Here is a 17,808-nt window from a genome sequence, read left to right as displayed (position 1 = left end):
TAACTAGCCATGGTCAAGTACCTACTATGTACTGAGCACTGTACTAGATATTAGCAATATAAATTCAAAGAAGGAAATAATGCCTGTAGCTTTAATGAGTTGGGGATTGAGCAGACAAGGAGAGATGACTCACCTGTCATAAAATCATGTTTTAATAGATTATTGCTATATCTAGTTTGTTCTACTTCACAGGATATGATTTGACCCTAGTTATATGAAAGGAAACATGACATACTAAATAGTTAGACTTGAGGCAAGACAAATTTAAATCCTGCTTTGGGTATTAAATTTTCTGACCCTAAACAAAGCACTTAACTTTCCTTAACTTAATTTCTTCTTCAGTAAAATGAGGATAATAATAAAATTTATTTCACACTGTTGGTATGAGGGTCATAAATAATAATATATGCTAAGGTTTTTGCAAGCCTTAACATACTATGTAAATATCAGCTATTACATATCTTGATCCATGTAACAATGATGTGCTACATGGTATTTTCTTTTTTTTCCCCCAGCTATGCAAAATGGTGTATATTGTGCTTAAATATTAATGGGAGACATATTTTTAAATAAGTGCTTAATAACAAATTTATGGTCTTACAAAATATCATTTAAACTAGATGGTCTAAGTTGATCAGTTTTCTTGGACCTATGGAAATATTGTTTTCCCCAAACCAATGAAATCAGTATATTGAATCGCCAGTTCCATTGTATAAATAACATCAAAATAAGTGAGTCTCTTTTTTGAAGCACTTTTCCTGACACATCTTTAAATATGATCTGAACTGGATACATTTTTTTTTGAAATTGCTAACTATAGCTACATGGTCTATGTGATCTATACTCACTGTTTCTGTTTTGGTTAAGTTCTTAGATTATTTTCTTCAATTCATTGTATAGGACAAGCATAAAACTTTCACCTCTGCCTCTAAGAACATTGACTAGGAGCCTTAAAGAAAGCTTTGCTACTCTCATCTTTAATGATTTTCCTCCATTACTCAATCATCCCACGATACTTGATATCAATTCCTTTGTGCCCTGACTGCATCTAGGGATATATCAAAGGGATAGGAGCCCAGCAGTCACTGTGTGCAATTATCCAACTCATCACAATATGATTGTTCTTCTGATGATGGAGCATATCTTTTTTCTGTATCATAAATTCCAAAGTAGGCTGTCCCACAGATACTAATACCTTGCACTGAGATATTGGAATTTTGAAACAAGCTACAAATTGTATTAGATTCGGTGATTTTTACAAGGCACTTTTCCAGGTCTTTAAACTCTCTTTCAGGCCAGATTTTCCAACATCAAATGCCAAGTAGATTCTCACAAAATTCAAGAGGTAGACAAAACAGAGAGAAGTGACTCCAGTTGTACTACAAAATTCAAGATTACCAGCAAAAATACTTCTTAAACTCTTCCCCTAAACATACTGATCCTTAAAGGCAAAGCTAAAGACCTGAGTGGGGAAATAGCTGATGATATTTGTTATTACTCCACCAGAAGAGATTCTGGTCCTTTGGGATTCAGACTATATAATCTTTTCTACTTTAGTACTACTTATCATCAGCAATTTGTTTACCTGCATGCTATTGCAATAGTAGTTTTAATCTCTCAATGACAGTCACCTGTCTTGGAATTCCTTAGTGAAGATGGCCTGTTTCATCATGGTTACAGAGGAGGTAGATGAAGAGACAGAGGCAAAGATTGGGTATAAAATGGACAAAAGCTGGAAAATGAGTTAGTGTTGCACTACATATTTTCCAATCAGTTCTATGATCTGTTAATAGAGCTCTTTGGTCTGATATTATTTAATTCATTATTTAATTTGGTGACTAAAAATAGTATGGCTATATACATATGAGAGGTGAGGAGAGGGAAGGATCTGTAATATAGATAATTTCTACCATGGTATTGTCAATTCAAGAAATTTGTTGATTTTTCTTTCAGATTAATCCTTTCACTATTTACCCTCATTCAAAGTCAGTAGTGGATAAATGTTAAAAAATAAAATTATAAGCATAAATTAAAAGTCTGTAAAATGTTTAAAATAGCAGCACTTAAAGATAAGTAAAATAAGATATGTGTAGTAATTGTTTAAAAATTAGAATGATTCATTAAATGAGTTTAAAACAATCAGCATTCCTGATAAATGAAACTCTATCATCTGTTTCTGGGAATTGCCCACAGATTCATAGATAAATGATCTCTCTCTTGTTTTAAAAACTTTTGGAATAAATAAAATGGATCATTTCTATTTTAAATGCTTTAAAATATGAGTAGACTAGTGATTCCAATTTTTAAAAAAATACCACTTGCATATAAAACTTTTTAAGAATATTTTTAGATTTAGATCTAAAGCATACCCAGCACAATTTAGCTTCTTAAGTCAATTAGTGATTTTTCAACAGAAAGTAGTTTACCAATGTTTACATTATGAGGTCTTAATTAAAATTCATTTTCTATTAAGTCTATTTTGAACAAGGATTTCAATTTCTCTCTTTTTTCTTCCCTCTTGTTTCTTTTGTGTCCTTACTTATTTAAAATGAATAAATCTATCTGAGATTATAGAAATGCATTATTTACTTCAATAGTGGACCTGTAATTTCATCATATTTGAATATCACAATAATTAGCACTTACATAGTATTCTAGGGGTCACAGAGTGTTTTACAAATATAATCTTATTTTATATTCACAACAACTCTAGAAGGAAGATAATGTTATTATTCCATACTTTGAAGATAAGGAAACTGTGACTTAGGAAGGTTAATTGACTTACCCAGGGTCATATGGCTATTAAGTGTCAGAGGAAGGATTGAAACTTAGATCTTTCCGACTCATGGTCAAATATTTTATCCACTATGATACATAAATGAGTTATTCTATCTAGCCAAAAAGAAAAGTTCCTCTGACACAAAACATGGGTTTACATATAATAAGAAAAATAACTTTAGTATTCCCAAAGTTGTTGACAATCCATTTAAGGAAGATGCCAAAATTACAAAATCTCTGATACTTTAAATACCTTCTTACAAACACACCCATTTTTACCCGTCAGAATATGACTTCAAAACCCAGATCAGTCCCTGTCTTCCTTGAATACCACAATGGAAAATGATCTCTCATTGTTGAATGTCAATTAGATCTGTTTCTACCACTCATATGATATATATTGACTTGTATTATATTTTTTGAGTGCTCATCTTAACCACACAACTAGATCATTATCAATGAGAAGCTGTGTCTAAATCATTCCTTTGTCATTATGCCTTATGATTAGTAGATACTTAAATATTTGTTAAATCAACTAATTAGCAAACATTTATTAAGTGAAATATTTGTTAAATCAGCTAATTAGCAAACATTTATTAAGTGCCTAATGAGTGTCAGATGTTGTGCTAGACATTGTAATGCAAAGATAAATGTGAAATAGTCACTGGCATCAAGGTACTTCCATTCTGTAGAGGGAGACAACAAGAATGAATGAGTGAAATAATTAATTAATTTTACTTGATTATTTTTTCTCTTTAAAAAAACAGATGCAGAAACCTCTACTAAATCCTCTTTCATTTTCTCCATCATCATGGCATGGAAGTGACTAGTGTTTTCAGAAGCTGTGGAGATTTGGCAAGTTATACTAAATTGGCATCATTTTTAAGAATGGGCACAATCTGAAAAAAAATTTAATCTAGATGGATTTACATTTAAATAACAACTAATATCTACCTTACAAAAATTATTCTCAAGAATAGATAACAAAGACATTGTATAAAACTCTTCATAACACAAACAAGGTCCTGATTTTCAAATCAGAGAGGAAAAAAAAGAGAAAGGTATTTGCAGATTTAATTTTAATAAATATAAAGGTAAAAAAATCTTAAATAAAATCCTTATCTGTGGATCTGGATTAAATATATTCAGAAATAACTTAGTATGATCAAGTTGGATCATACTAGGAATATAAGAATGATTCCACATGGAATGTGTGGGCACAAGATTGTTTTCCATCTCTAACTACGCAAAACAATATCTTATATGTACACATATAGTATAAACCTCATTAATTCTTTTCAAAGCTGACCTACAAAAATTAATCTTGTACAACTTTTAGAAAATTTCTAACCTAGCATCTCTTGAGAGATATAGTGGGGGGGGAGGGAGAGTATTTAAATAAATGAAATTAGCACCTTCTTATTCTTTTAGTGCCCTGGCTTAAAAGTAGTGTGAGTAAGAATCTTTCATGTTTATATAGAACTTTAAAATTTATTTAGGATTCAACTCAGCTAAAGTTTATTGTTTAGCCTCTCAAACAAACATCTTACACAGGAGGAAACCAAGCCTCTATTAAAAAGGTTAAGTGATTTGCCCAGGTTCACTCAACTTAAAAATATCAGAACAAGAATTCATTCTCAGATCTCCCTAACTCCAGACCCAATTCTCTTTCTACTATACTACTTGGGAGAAGTTAGAAGAAATGACTTTCACCAAAACCTTAATCTTAATTCCCCTAGCTTATTCTCCCTTGCTACACCTAGTTCTGTTTTTAAGTTTCTAATTAATATTAATAATTACTTTTAAATTAATATTAGTAGTGCCTACCTCCAAGAGTTGTTGGAGGGTCAAGTAATATTTGTCAAACACTTGACACATAGTAGACATTTGTTTAATATTTGTTTCCCCCTACCTTCTGTAATTTATAGTCTTAAATGAATATTGACATTAGAAACTTGTGGTTTTCCCATAATCACAACAAATATGTCAAAGGAAGCACCTGAATTCAGGTCCTTTTGACTCAAAGAACAAGCCCCTATTTCTACTCCTTTGCTAGTATAACCCTGTGAGAACAGGCTAATTTCTGGGGGTGAAAAAAAACAAAGAAAACAAATTAGACTGTGTCTATCAAAATATTGAAGCAGACTTCAAATTGATCCTGTAAAGAGAATTGAGTAAGACTGCCTCAGGAAGTCATTGACTCTGAGCAGAGCCTGAAGATACATTAAACAAAATGACAAGTCATATAAATTTCTCAAGCTCTTGACATTTATTTCACAAACTCTAGGTGAACCTAGATACTCTAACAGAATTAAATTATTATAAGCAATTTCCTGTCAGAAAAAAATAGTCCTAATTTAACACCAAATAACAATGTAACTAAGCACTGGATAGTAGCTTTAAGATTAGAAAAGCACTTCCTTACTTTCCATTATGCAATTATAAGACAACTAATTCTTTTATGGACTAGAATGAGTTTGAAGACTTCTTCTTATCCACTACTACAACAATAATTGAGTTTACTGAGGAAGTAAATTATGCCATTGTCAATAAGAAAATTGACAGCCCAATTTTTTTAACCTTAGTGGCTAGTCAAAAAGTGTTATGGCATAGAAAAGTACCTGGCACAGAACATTAAAAATCCTAGCAGGCTACCATCCTAGAAATCTTATGGTTCTGTCAGTTCAAATGTATTTAATAAGCTCTGTCTACTTCTGGATTAGCTTTCAGCATCAAATCATATTGTGGAAGTTTGTAAAATGAGTATGATTCAGTTATTTACAAGTTATTACAAGGATGTACAATTCAGGACTTCAGACAGTAGTATGCTTAATTGGTACAAAGAAGAAGATAACAGAACTTCTTTTAATCATATTGAATTATATATAAAGAAAATGAACTCCAGAAAAGTTAAGTAAGTTGTCAAAAGTCATATAGGTCATTTGATCAATAAATGTTTAATTGCTTACTCTGTGTCAGACATTGTGCCATGCATTGAGGATATATAATGCTTGTCTTCAAAGAGTGTACGTTCTGATAAAGGACACAACAAATAAATTGGAATATACAAGACATATGTAAAGTGTAATAAGCCTAGAGTGACAGATTGGAGTCAGATCATGAACAATCTTAAATGCAAAAGAATTTTATATTTTATTCTAGAGGCAATAGGGAGGCACTAGAAAGTCTTAAATAGGAATCAGATCTGAATTTTAGCACAATGCTATCACACTCAAATGTAAATAGGGGCCACTAACACATTTATTAGGACTACTGTGGTCTACATATTAATTTATATTAAAGATTACATTAAATATCATAAAATATAATATCAAAATGAAATGTCATCCAAATTTTTCTATACTTATTTTGATAATTATTTCCCAATTACAATTTTATATGATTCTGTGGTATTCTAAGTGCTGTAGCCAGTATTTGACAAGTCTCTGCTTTAGAAATATCACTTTGAAGGACAGAGTGGAGAAGGGAGAAAGATTTGAGGCAGAAAAACTAATTAGAAAGCTTTTGTAACACTCCAGAAGAGAGATGATGAGGACCTAAATAAAATAAGGTTAAAGCCATTGATGTAATGAGAAGGGGTCACATACTGTGGAATTAGAAACAAAATTTGGCAAATAAATGGATAGGTGGGAAGAAGAAAAATGATGGGGATGACACTAAGATTGAAAACTTGGATAAAGGATGGTGGTACCCTTAACAAAAATAGGGAAGTTCAAAAGACATTTCTGTTTTAAGACATATTCAACTTATTATTTGTAGAACATCCAATTGGAAATATCCAATCTGGTATTATAGGAATAGAATCCAAAAATAAACCTAGGACCAGATTTATGAATCTTAGAGTCAATATATAGAAATGATAATAGAATTCATACATGCAAATGAGAAAAGTAAGAGGGAAGGTAAAAAGATAGGAAAGAAGATCACTTAGTATTTGGGATGTGTTACAATTAAAAGGTGAGAGAGAGATACTAATTCAGCCAAGAAGACAGGAGAGAAAATATCCCAAAGGAGAGAATGGTCAACAGTGCCAAATGCTAAAAAAAAAAAAAAAAAAAAAAAAAAAAAAAAAAAAGTCAAAAGAAAAAGCCATTACATTTGGCAATTAAGAGACTACTGATAACTTTGGAGGGAGCAAGTTCATTTTAGTGATGAGGTCAGAAACTGTCCTATAAAGGGATGAAAATTGAATGATAGGAGAGAAAATGGAAGATGTACTTACCATCTAATAACTCTATCAGACTAAAAATTTTAAATATTCAGGAAATATATATTTTGCTGAAATAATAACTAACCTTTTATTGTACTTTAAGATTTATAATGCAGTAAATATATTAAAAAGCTACATATATATATATATATATATATGTGTGTGCATAAAATCTCATTTGATGTCTATTAGGCTCTTGATATAATCCCATCTCATAGATAAGAAAAATAAACTTGAAAAAGGATTAACTGATTTGCCCAGGGTCACCAGGCTCATGTCTGAGGTAGGATTTGAAATCAGGTTTCCCTGACTGTAGATCCAATACTTTATCAACTGTATCAGGTGAAGATGAATGGGCAAAAAGGGACAATCAAGCAATATTTTTACATTATTAACCTTTTCAATAGACACATTATTTTCAGGAAAAAAATTGATTTACCTCAAATCTAAGGATAGCTAGAGGTTCTTTTTCCAACATATCAACAGTATATAATAATAATATAGTAATAGCTAGCATTTACATAGTGCTTTAAAGATTGAAAAACATTTTATGTTTTCTCATTTGATCTTTTGAACTTGAGTGCTTCACTTAGAACTATATAAAATTCTGGTAAAGAAATTCTTCTTGAACAAAGTGAGAGCTCTAGTACAAAGAAGGATGGAGAACCAAGTTGAACATTGAATTCACCTCAGGAATCACCTTTAAAGTTTCTGAGGCAGTATAATGAAAGAAAAGAAAGAGGAAATTCACCAAAAACAATCTCCTAGAGAACAGAAGAGATTAAGGTAAGATTGTTTTTCCCCCCAGTTGCCCAGGACCTTTTCTGAGCTGCTCTCTGGATTGAAACTAATGTGATATTTGCCATCTGCTATTTATCTTCCCCCTAAAATAGATTCACTGAAATTGACTTTAGAGACCCCAGAAATAGTGGCTGAAATCAAAAGAATTGTGCTTTCCCAAGGTCTCTAATAAGATCCACATTAGAATGTAGCACTACGAATGCTCTTGAAATTACATACAAAATCAATTCTTTTTGGCTTCTGTAAAGTAAGTATCCATCACCTTTTTACTCCCAAATAGACTTTTTTTCCCAACTTCCTATTGCTGTTAATGGCAGCACCAATATTCCAATCTCCCAGAGCAAAACTTTTGACCTCACTCTTATCATTGACTCTTAATCAATAAGCATTTATTAAGCACTACTACAAGAGTTTCTAAGGGTGCAAATACAAAGGATGAATTAATTACTACTTGCAAATGGCTTACAATCTGTGATTTTTTTTAATATGTCCTTACTCAACATTATTAATGATACTCTAACCAGGTCCTCACATTCCTCTAAATATATATTACTACAACAGTCCCATAAGTAATTTTCCATCCTCCAGATTCTTTCTCTTAAAATCCATCCTTCAGCTTAATATTTCATTGATACCACTTGAATCAATTGATCATTTAATTTTCATGCTCAAGTGCTTTAAATGGTTTCCCATTACCTATAACATTAATTTTTAACTCTTTTGCTGTCAGTCAAAAATTAGATGTCCTGATTTCTCAGCACTTTTTAATGACTTTTTGCATCAGTCTAGCACATCTTATTGTCTGTTTCTCACGTACACCATATTAACTTCTTCATTCAATGTGGAGATGTCTTTTCTTCTCCTCTCTGCCTATCAATCTACCTGCCTATCTCACACCTATCCATCAAAGCCCCATTCAAGTCCCATGTTCCTCATGGTGTCATCTATATATACTCTATCTACAGTGATTTCTCCATCTTTGAATTCCTAGTCATTAAATTTTTGAACAGAACACTTAGCACTTAATTATATGGTGTCCTATGATATTTTCTTATTATTTCTTGTGTGTTAATCTTATCTCTTCAAGTTGATTACAAGAATCTTTAGGACAGAGACTATTTCTTATTCTTCTCTGTACTTTCTATACTATTATCCCAGAGGCTGGTTCATAGAAGCTTCTTGGAAAATATGTTGACTTATAGTTCTGACAGTTGTCATCAGATCTTCTAACTCAAATATAAATTGGTTTGTTAGAAGTTCTGACTCTCAACTCAGAGAATTGTGCCTTTACATAATAAAATTTTTAAAGTTGCCCTTATGGTCTTTGCAAAATTGAGAAAACCAGTTTAGTATTCTTAACAAATATAAATATATACACCCAAATACACATATGAAATGTCAATCCAATTTATATAATACATATATGTACTTGTACACATACACATGTACATAAATGTATTTGTATGGCTTGTGTAAATTGGATTATCATTTCATTTGTGTTTTTTTTTAATCCTGTTCTGATGTCTCCTCACAGCATTTAAGGAACCCTAAGTTTTCTAAAAGTTAGGCTGTGAAGCCCAGAATGGAATTTCTCTGTATATAATTCCAAATAACAAAACCAAAGTCAACTATATGCCTATTGTCTGAGAATCAGCTTAGATTTATTTTCACTCGTTACCTCAAACCCACTAAGAGACTTGATTACTTCTCAAGATTCTCAAGATCAAGTGAATCTCAAAGATTCACTTACATGATGTCATTCCTTAGTTTAACTAACATAGACCAGAAACCTCAAACAATCTATTTAATTTAATGATGTATAGGTGACCTACTATAAACATATTGACTCTTTGATAAGCTACTAGTTTTAAAAGAATCATATAATTGAAATAATAGATAATATAATTTAAAATGTTTTAAATAATAATGTTTAATATTTATTTATTTTAATTTTTTCCAAATTTCTATTACTATAAATCAAGAATTAATATGACTCAATTAAATTTTAATTGACAATTCACTCACCATTTATGTTGAAGCTTATAGTCTCATTATCTCAATTAATCCCAGTACTACTGAACTCATTTTCCTCTGAAACTGGAAGCAACAAGAATTGGAATGAAATTTTAGCCTTTATAAATTGTGTTCCTTAACTTTATTGTTTAATTTCTATAATGAAATGTGTAAGCACTTATAACACAAACTCAGGGTACAAAATTCACTCTGTTTCTGTCTTTGAGTATTCATTCCATTCAACCTGGAAATCAAGAACAAGAACATAATGATTATCTGGTTACTTCTATTTCTAATGAAATTTCTTTTTTCCCAAAATAAGAAACCCTTGGCATTAGGTGGAAGTTTAGAATTTCTTATTTCCCACTTTATGTAACAGAAGAAACCCCATATTTGGTGGTTTTACTGAAATTGCTCTATGGGCTCTTGGGCTTTAATTTTCTCATTTATAGATTAAGAGACTGGACTCTAAGATGATTTCCATGGTCCCTTCCACCCTTAAATCATTTGTTCCTATGTTCTCAGGCAATTAGATGGGTATAATGGATAGTCCTAGACTTAAGAGTCAGAAAGACCCAAGTCCAATGCTGCATGAGACACTTATGTATGACCCTGATCAAGTCATTTAACCTCTCTCAGCCTCAGTTTACTCATCTATGAAATAAGAATGAGAGCACCCATCTTCAAAAAGTGTTGTAAGAACCAAATGAGATAATATTTATAAAGTGATTTTCAATCTTTTATAAATACTACCTATTATTTCTATTATTGTCACACAAAGAACCCTCTTATCTGTTGAGCTCATACCCATATTAAGAATTTTTGACTGCACAATGGAAGCTGTTTACCAGCCTCCTTCACTTATATTACAGAAGTACTGATTATTGGGTGGCAGCTTTTGATAGTCAATATTTAAAATTAGTTCTTTTATGTATAATTTCAAACATATAACCCACAATAAAACACAAGGAAAGATTTATATATGTGTGTATATGTGATAGATAAATATAGATATATATCAAATGTGGTATATTTCAAGAATTCAAAGAAGGGAATATTGATTGTGGGTTGGGATACTCAGGAAAACCTCCTAAAATGAAAAAAAAAAATACTTGTTGTTTAAGAGGGCAAAACCAAGATGAAAGAGAAAAGGCAGATTCTCATCTGAACTTTCTCAAATTCCCCTCCAAAGAACTTTAAAATAACACCTTAAACAAATTCTGGAGTGGCAGAATCAGCAAAAAGATGGGTTCAAACAATTTTCTAACTCAACAAAACTTAGAAGTTTAGTAGGAAAGATCTATCTCACTGAGTTAAGATGAAGCCTGATTCAGTCAATGACTTGGCAGGACAGCAATAGGCTGTAGAAGCAACAGAATTGTTAGTACTAGCTTCCAGACTTCTCAGCCTACAGATGGCAAGAAGATCAGGAGACTAATTAGAGGCACTGGGTATAGGATTCTATTTCACTGCTCTTAAATGGATTCATGTCACAGTTCTGGGTAGCAGTCACAGGATAAGAAGGAGCTCTAGCAGACTAGAGTTGGCAACTATAGGAGAGCAGAAACCATAGTCACAGTTCCATGGCAAAAAAAAAGAGTGCTTGTAAGTACTCATAGACCAGAGCCAGTTACTAAACATCTCCTTATATCATACCACTCTGGAACGCTGAAAACTTTCAGATCCTTAATATTAGCTCTGAAAATAGTAACATAAAAGCCCAGAAGTTTGGGTAAGTGCCCCCTCCACCTCGGGAACAGAGCTAACTTTAACATAAAATTAAAATGCAAAAATAGTCTGGAAAAATGAACAACAAAAAGAACTTTAGAATAGAAGCTACTATAATGACAGGGAAGAGCAAAACACGAACTCAGAAAAAGACAACAATGTCAACAGCTACAAGCAATGTCTCAAAGAAAAATGTGACCAGGATAAAAGCCCAACAAGAATTCCTGCAAGTTCTCAAAAAAGGAATTTAAATATTCAATAAGAAAAGTAAAATAAAAATTGGGAAAAGAAATCAGAGTAATGCAGAAAATCATGAAAAAGGAGTCAACTGTTTGCTAAAGGAGGTACAAAAATAACTGAATTCAGTTAAAAAAAAGATTTGGTCAAATAGAAAAAAAGAGACCCAAAAAAACTCAATGGAGAAAATAAAATTGTACAATTAAAAAGCTAATGATTCCATGAGATATTAAGAAAGAATAAAACAAAATCAAACGAATAAAAAAATCAGAAAGACAATTGTACTGGAAAATAGATTCAAGAGAGATAATTTAATATTGAACTACCTTAAAGTCATCCAAAAAAAAGAGCCTAAATATCATCAAGGAAAACTTCCCCAATGTTCTAGAACCAGAAGAAAAAATAGAAATGGAAAGAGTCCACCTATCATCTTCTGAAAAATATTACAAAATGAAAATACCCAGGAATATCATAGTCAAATTCCAGAGCTTTCAACTCAAGGAGAAAATATTGCAAACAGCTAGAAAAAAAAATTCTAATACTGCAGAGCCAGAGTCATGTTAACAAAAGATAAACAGCTTGTACATGAAAGGATTGAAGGGTTTGTAATATTAATCTGTAATATTACAGATGGGAAGGGAGCTAACAAGATTGACCTATTCAGAATAACTGAATATAATACTTCAGTCGGAAAATGGATATTCAATAAAATAGAAGACTTTGAGAAAAGATCAGAGTTGATTTAAAAATTGGACTTTCAATTATAGAACTCAAGAGAGGCATAAAAAGGGAAATAAGAAAAAAAGATCATAAATGACTCAATAAGTTTAAACATAATATTCCTGGCTATTTTCATTTTGTAATCTCTGATTTTTTTTCATTCTTTTGAAATGACAATTCTTCCTAAATTAATCTATTTATTCAGTACCATATCAATCAAACTCCCAAGAAATTATTTTACAGATCTAGAAAAAATAATAACAAAGTTCATCTGGAAGAACAAATGGTCAAGAATTTCAAGGGAATTAATGAAAAATCAGAAAGACAGGTGAACTGGAAAATACATTCAGAAGAGATAATTTAAGAATATTGAACTACCTTAAAGTCATCCAAAAAAGCCTAAATATCATCAAGGAAAACTTCCCCAATTTGTTATTATTTGTAATTATTGTTTTTGTGCACATGCTATATACTGCCAAGAAAAAGGTGTATTTCTTTCTGTTTCTATTCAATTTTCTCCAAATGTCTATTATATCTAGTTTTTGTAGGATTTTATTAATCTCTCTAGTTTCCTTCTTGTTTATTTTGTGGTTATATTTGTCTGATTCAGAGAGAGGAAGGTTGAGGCCCCCCCCCCAATATAGTTAAACAAAACACTTTTGAGGATGGACAGAGTGGAAGACTTGCACAAACCGAAACAAAAAATGAAATGTGCAGGACTAAGAAAACTTTGTACACAAGAAGAGCAATATTGTACAATGACTGAGTGAATGACTTCACTGTTCTCAACCACACAATGCTCCAACATAATTCCAAAGAACTTATGATGGAAAATGCTATCCACTTCCAGAAAAAAAAAAAAAAACTGATGGAGTTTGAATGCATATTGAAGCACACTTTTTAAACTTTCTCTTAACTTATTTGTTTTGGAGTCGGGGAGAGATTGTGTTTTCTTTCACAACATGACCAATATGGAAATGTTTTACATGACTGCCAGGGGTACACCAAAGTGACCAGGTACAATTAGAGTCAGGAAGACTTGAATTAGAATCCCACTGCCAATAATTAACATGTAATCTTAAACAGGTCATTTACCTTCCTTCAGTCTCAGTTTCTTTATGTATAAAATAGAGATAATAATAGCACCTACTTTGTAGAGTTCTTGTGAGAATCAAATAAGATAATGTTGTAAAATGTTTTTAAAATATTTTGATATATAAAGGTATATCAAATTACCAAGATTCTTTGGGTCAAGATGTCCAAGTAACTCAATTACATACAACTCAGTAAGTAGACTCTATTCTCCCAGATCTCTAGTCAATACCAAAGCTGCCCTGAATATGGAAACATCTGGATTTGCGTATCTAAGTTAAAAGAAAACAAAATAAAATAATCAAACTAAAAATCTATTTTACCATGAAATTATGATCTCAATGCACCTTACCCATAGGTTCACATGTTTTCCATGCAAAACAGTGAGTAGCAATAGAAAAAAAAAAAAAAACTAGACATGTGATCAAGAATCTCAAATCTCAAGCTCAGTCCTACCTGACATTTTTCATGTGACCCAGTGCAAATCACTCAATTGGTCTTAGCTAGATTCCATATGTGCAAATTGAGATGACATTTAGACTACCTAATTTACAGAAATTTTATGAAGAAAAGACTTTTGTACAGCAGAAAGAGCCAGAGAAATGCCAACTACTATTATGAAGTGTCAACTACTCTGCAGGATTTATTATTGGATATGGAATCCAATGCTTATTAATATCTATTATGCCTCAATTATAAGATCCACTATTTTCAAATCTAGTTATATTTCAGCATGAGTATAAAACTATAAATTAAGGGGGAAATTTTATTTACTACAAAATGACTAAGTAAGATAAAGTACATTATTAGGTTTCATTAAATACATTTATTATGAAATACATAATTATAAATAGTTTAAGGAGAAAGAAAAGCATTATAGCAAGTTTCTTCCAAAATGCTTTTGCCATTCAAATTTATTTTTCTTTTTTGCAAATCTGGAGAGCTAAGGAGGAGGAGAATTAGCCAAAGACTGAGAGAAGTTATTAATAACCTATTACTAATTAGAATCCAGGCTTTTCATTTCCTCAATAAGTTCAGTCAGCCAGTTTCTGAAGGACATGGCTGATAGTAGAGATTGCAATGATCCTTGGGGTGAATATTCCTTGATTTTAGGAAGGACCCCACCCAAAGTTTAGAATACAAACAGAATCCAATCTAGGTGAATTTCTGTCTCAAAGCACTGAGCTTAATTCCTAAGGTGACCCAGCTCATTAAGAAGAAAATCAACCAGAGTATTCTGGGTAGAGACTGATAACAGTACAGATTGCTAGAGGTGGCTGGGTCTCATATCAAGTCACTGTTCTCAGCAGAAGGAGCTGAAGATTTTTGGCAAGACTTCCTCATTTAAATGCTCACCCCCTCATTAACTGTTTACCAATTGGGATTGAGTTTTATCTGTCTGGGGCATTCCCTTTACCTTTTCTTAATTTTATTTTTAATTTATGTAATAAACAAGTATTTCCATAACAAAGTATAATCAAAAAAAGTTGATTGCACATGAAACTACAAATCTATTATATATATATATATATATGTGTGTGTGTGTGTGTGTGTGTGTGTGTGTATATATGTATATACACACACACACACATATATATAAAATTGCTATTCCTTTTAAATATATAATGAGGTTATGACAAATGTTTTCTTCTCTTTTTCTTTCCTCTTCCCCACCCTAGAGATGGCTATCATTAGTAGCAAATAGGTGTGTGTATATGTAAAATTATTTATGCATACTTCTATCAGTTATTTCTCTAGATGCAGATAGTGTCTTTCTTCATATGCCCTTTATAATTAATTTAGGTACTTATAATAGTAAAAATTATTTATTTACTTAAAGTTGTTCTTAAAACAATATTGTTACATGTTTCTCTTGATTCTGTTCATTTTACTATTCATTATTTTGTGCAACTATTCAATTTTTTAAGATCTTCAAGCTCATCATTTCTTATAACATAGTAATATTCTATCATAATCATATATCACAGTGTGTTAGATATTTCAGAATTGAGAGGAATCCCTTCAATTTCAAGTTCTTGCCACCACAAAGAGAGGTTCTACAAATATTTTAGAACATTTTTTCCTAATCACCTTACGAAATAGAAATAGTAGTGGTATTTCCAGGTCAAAAGATATAGGCATTTTAATAACTGTTGGCACAATTCCAGATTGCTCTCCAAAATGGTGGATCAGTTCACGATTCCACAACAATGAATATGTCAAGATCACGCCTTTTCTAAAAATATACTAAGACTTCCAATTTTTTTATGTCTTTGTCTTTGGTTACCAAAAGACACTATTGATTATTAACTAATTAAGAAGTTTATTAATTACTCAGAAATCCCTGCTTTTCCTTTGTCACAAGACTCTTTTGTTTAATTTATTGTTAAGAAAGTGCTCTGAAATTAAATTATTATCTTGTGGAAATATGTATAGAAGAATTACACACGTTTGACATATATTGGATTATTTGCCATTTAGGGGAGGGAGTGGGAGAAAGGGAGGGAAAAAAAGAAAATTTGGAACACAAGATTTTGCAAGGGTGAATGTTGAAAACTATCTATGCATGTGTTTTGAAAGTAAAAAACTTTATTAAAAAAAGAAATTAAATCATTATCTAATTCAATAGGAAAATTGGTGACCAAACCCATAGATCTCAAAAATTGTGAAATGGATATATAGAAATCAATTTAGTAAAAAATGAAAAGATTAATTCAATCTGAAGAAAAATGCTTGTTAATTAAAATCAGATACAATTTCTTTAAAAAAAAAAAAAAAGAATTCAACTTAGTCTATATCATCTGGATACTAAGAAGACTGTTTAGAATTCTAAGAAAAACCTAGAAGGAGAATCCAAATTTCCAAAATAAGCAATAGACATTTATATTTCTGGAAAGATTAACAAAAAATATAGGTTGCAAATCATATCACATATCTATGCATCTTATCACCAAACTGGTGTAGTAAAAGATATTTTCGCATCATCAACAAGCATTATCATTCTGCCATTTAGGCCTTGATTCATGCCATTATATTAATTTAAAAATGTTAAACTTCACAGCAAGGAAAATCCCTGGAATATATAGTAGAGGTCAATCTCCAATTTGACATAAAATGATGAAGCCATCATATTTTTAGCCAAAACTCAAAGGTTATATTGAGGACAGATCTAAATACAAGAAGAGTTTTCCTGACTCCAATCTCAGTATTTTATCTGCTGTGTATCCAAAAGTAGAAAATTACCTCCCAAATCTTGGGAGGTAATGGACTCCCTCTCACTTAAAGTCTTTCTTTGACTAAAGACTGTAAGACCATAGCTTTTGATTGAAAAGATATTATCTTTCATTCAATTATGAATTAGGTAAGGTGGTCACAGTTTCCTTTCAACTCTGAGATTTTGTTATTCATAAAAAATTTAATCAATACTCTAGAAAATAGTTTTTAGAGTTAGAACAGCAAAAAGTGTTATGAACTAGAGATATAAAATTCAAGCCAACCCACAAAACTTCTAAGTTCCAGTCCCAACTATAATTCAAAAATATTTAACAAAATAAATAAAAATATAATATAATATAGATAATGTTAATTTGGGATTTTCTAACTAAACATGTTACTCATAGAGATCCATTTCCATTTGAATTTGGCAACATTCTTATAAACCATCTCATCCAAAGGTCTTGTTTTATAAATAAATAAAGTGAGCCCCAGAGACTGAAAGTAACAACCAAAGATCACTCCAGGTAGTGAAGTATATAACAAAGTTAGGATGTGAACCTCAGCTGTTCTATCTAACTCAATATGTGATATTTTTATAAAAGCATTAAAGTGCCTTTCACGTCACTCAGGACATGACCAAATCCAGCCACATTTCAGTAAGAGCACCCTGAGTATGCAAGATATTTCTTATCAGCCCCAGACTGCTCTTTCCCTACATACTCCATTCCTCCACAGGAAGGCGCCTGTTCCTTCCATACTCCATATCTCCACAGGAAAGTAATCCCCAGCTAGGAGGAGCTGAGGAGGTACAGCTAAGTGGTACAATGAATAATGTGGGATTTGGAATCAGGAACACCTGAATTCAAAGACTCCTTTAGACATTTACTGACTATATAACCCTATAGCAATCATTTAACCTCTCTCAGTTTTAGTGCCCTCATCTGCAAAATGGGGATAATAATCATGTCTAACTTCTTGGATTGTTATAAGGA

At 31.5% G+C, this 17,808-nt stretch overlaps 1 pseudogene; it reads right to left on the bottom strand.

Annotated features, from left to right (window-relative positions):
• Positions 1 to 870: 870 nt before the first annotated feature.
• Positions 871 to 17,808, bottom strand: part of LOC111720264 — a 178,734-nt pseudogene continuing 161,796 nt past the window's right edge.

The sequence above is a fragment of the Sarcophilus harrisii genome, chromosome 3 (genome assembly GCF_902635505.1).
Source record: "Sarcophilus harrisii chromosome 3, mSarHar1.11, whole genome shotgun sequence".
Lineage (NCBI taxonomy): Eukaryota > Metazoa > Chordata > Mammalia > Dasyuromorphia > Dasyuridae > Sarcophilus > Sarcophilus harrisii.
This window is presented reverse-complemented; position numbering and strand designations above follow the sequence as displayed.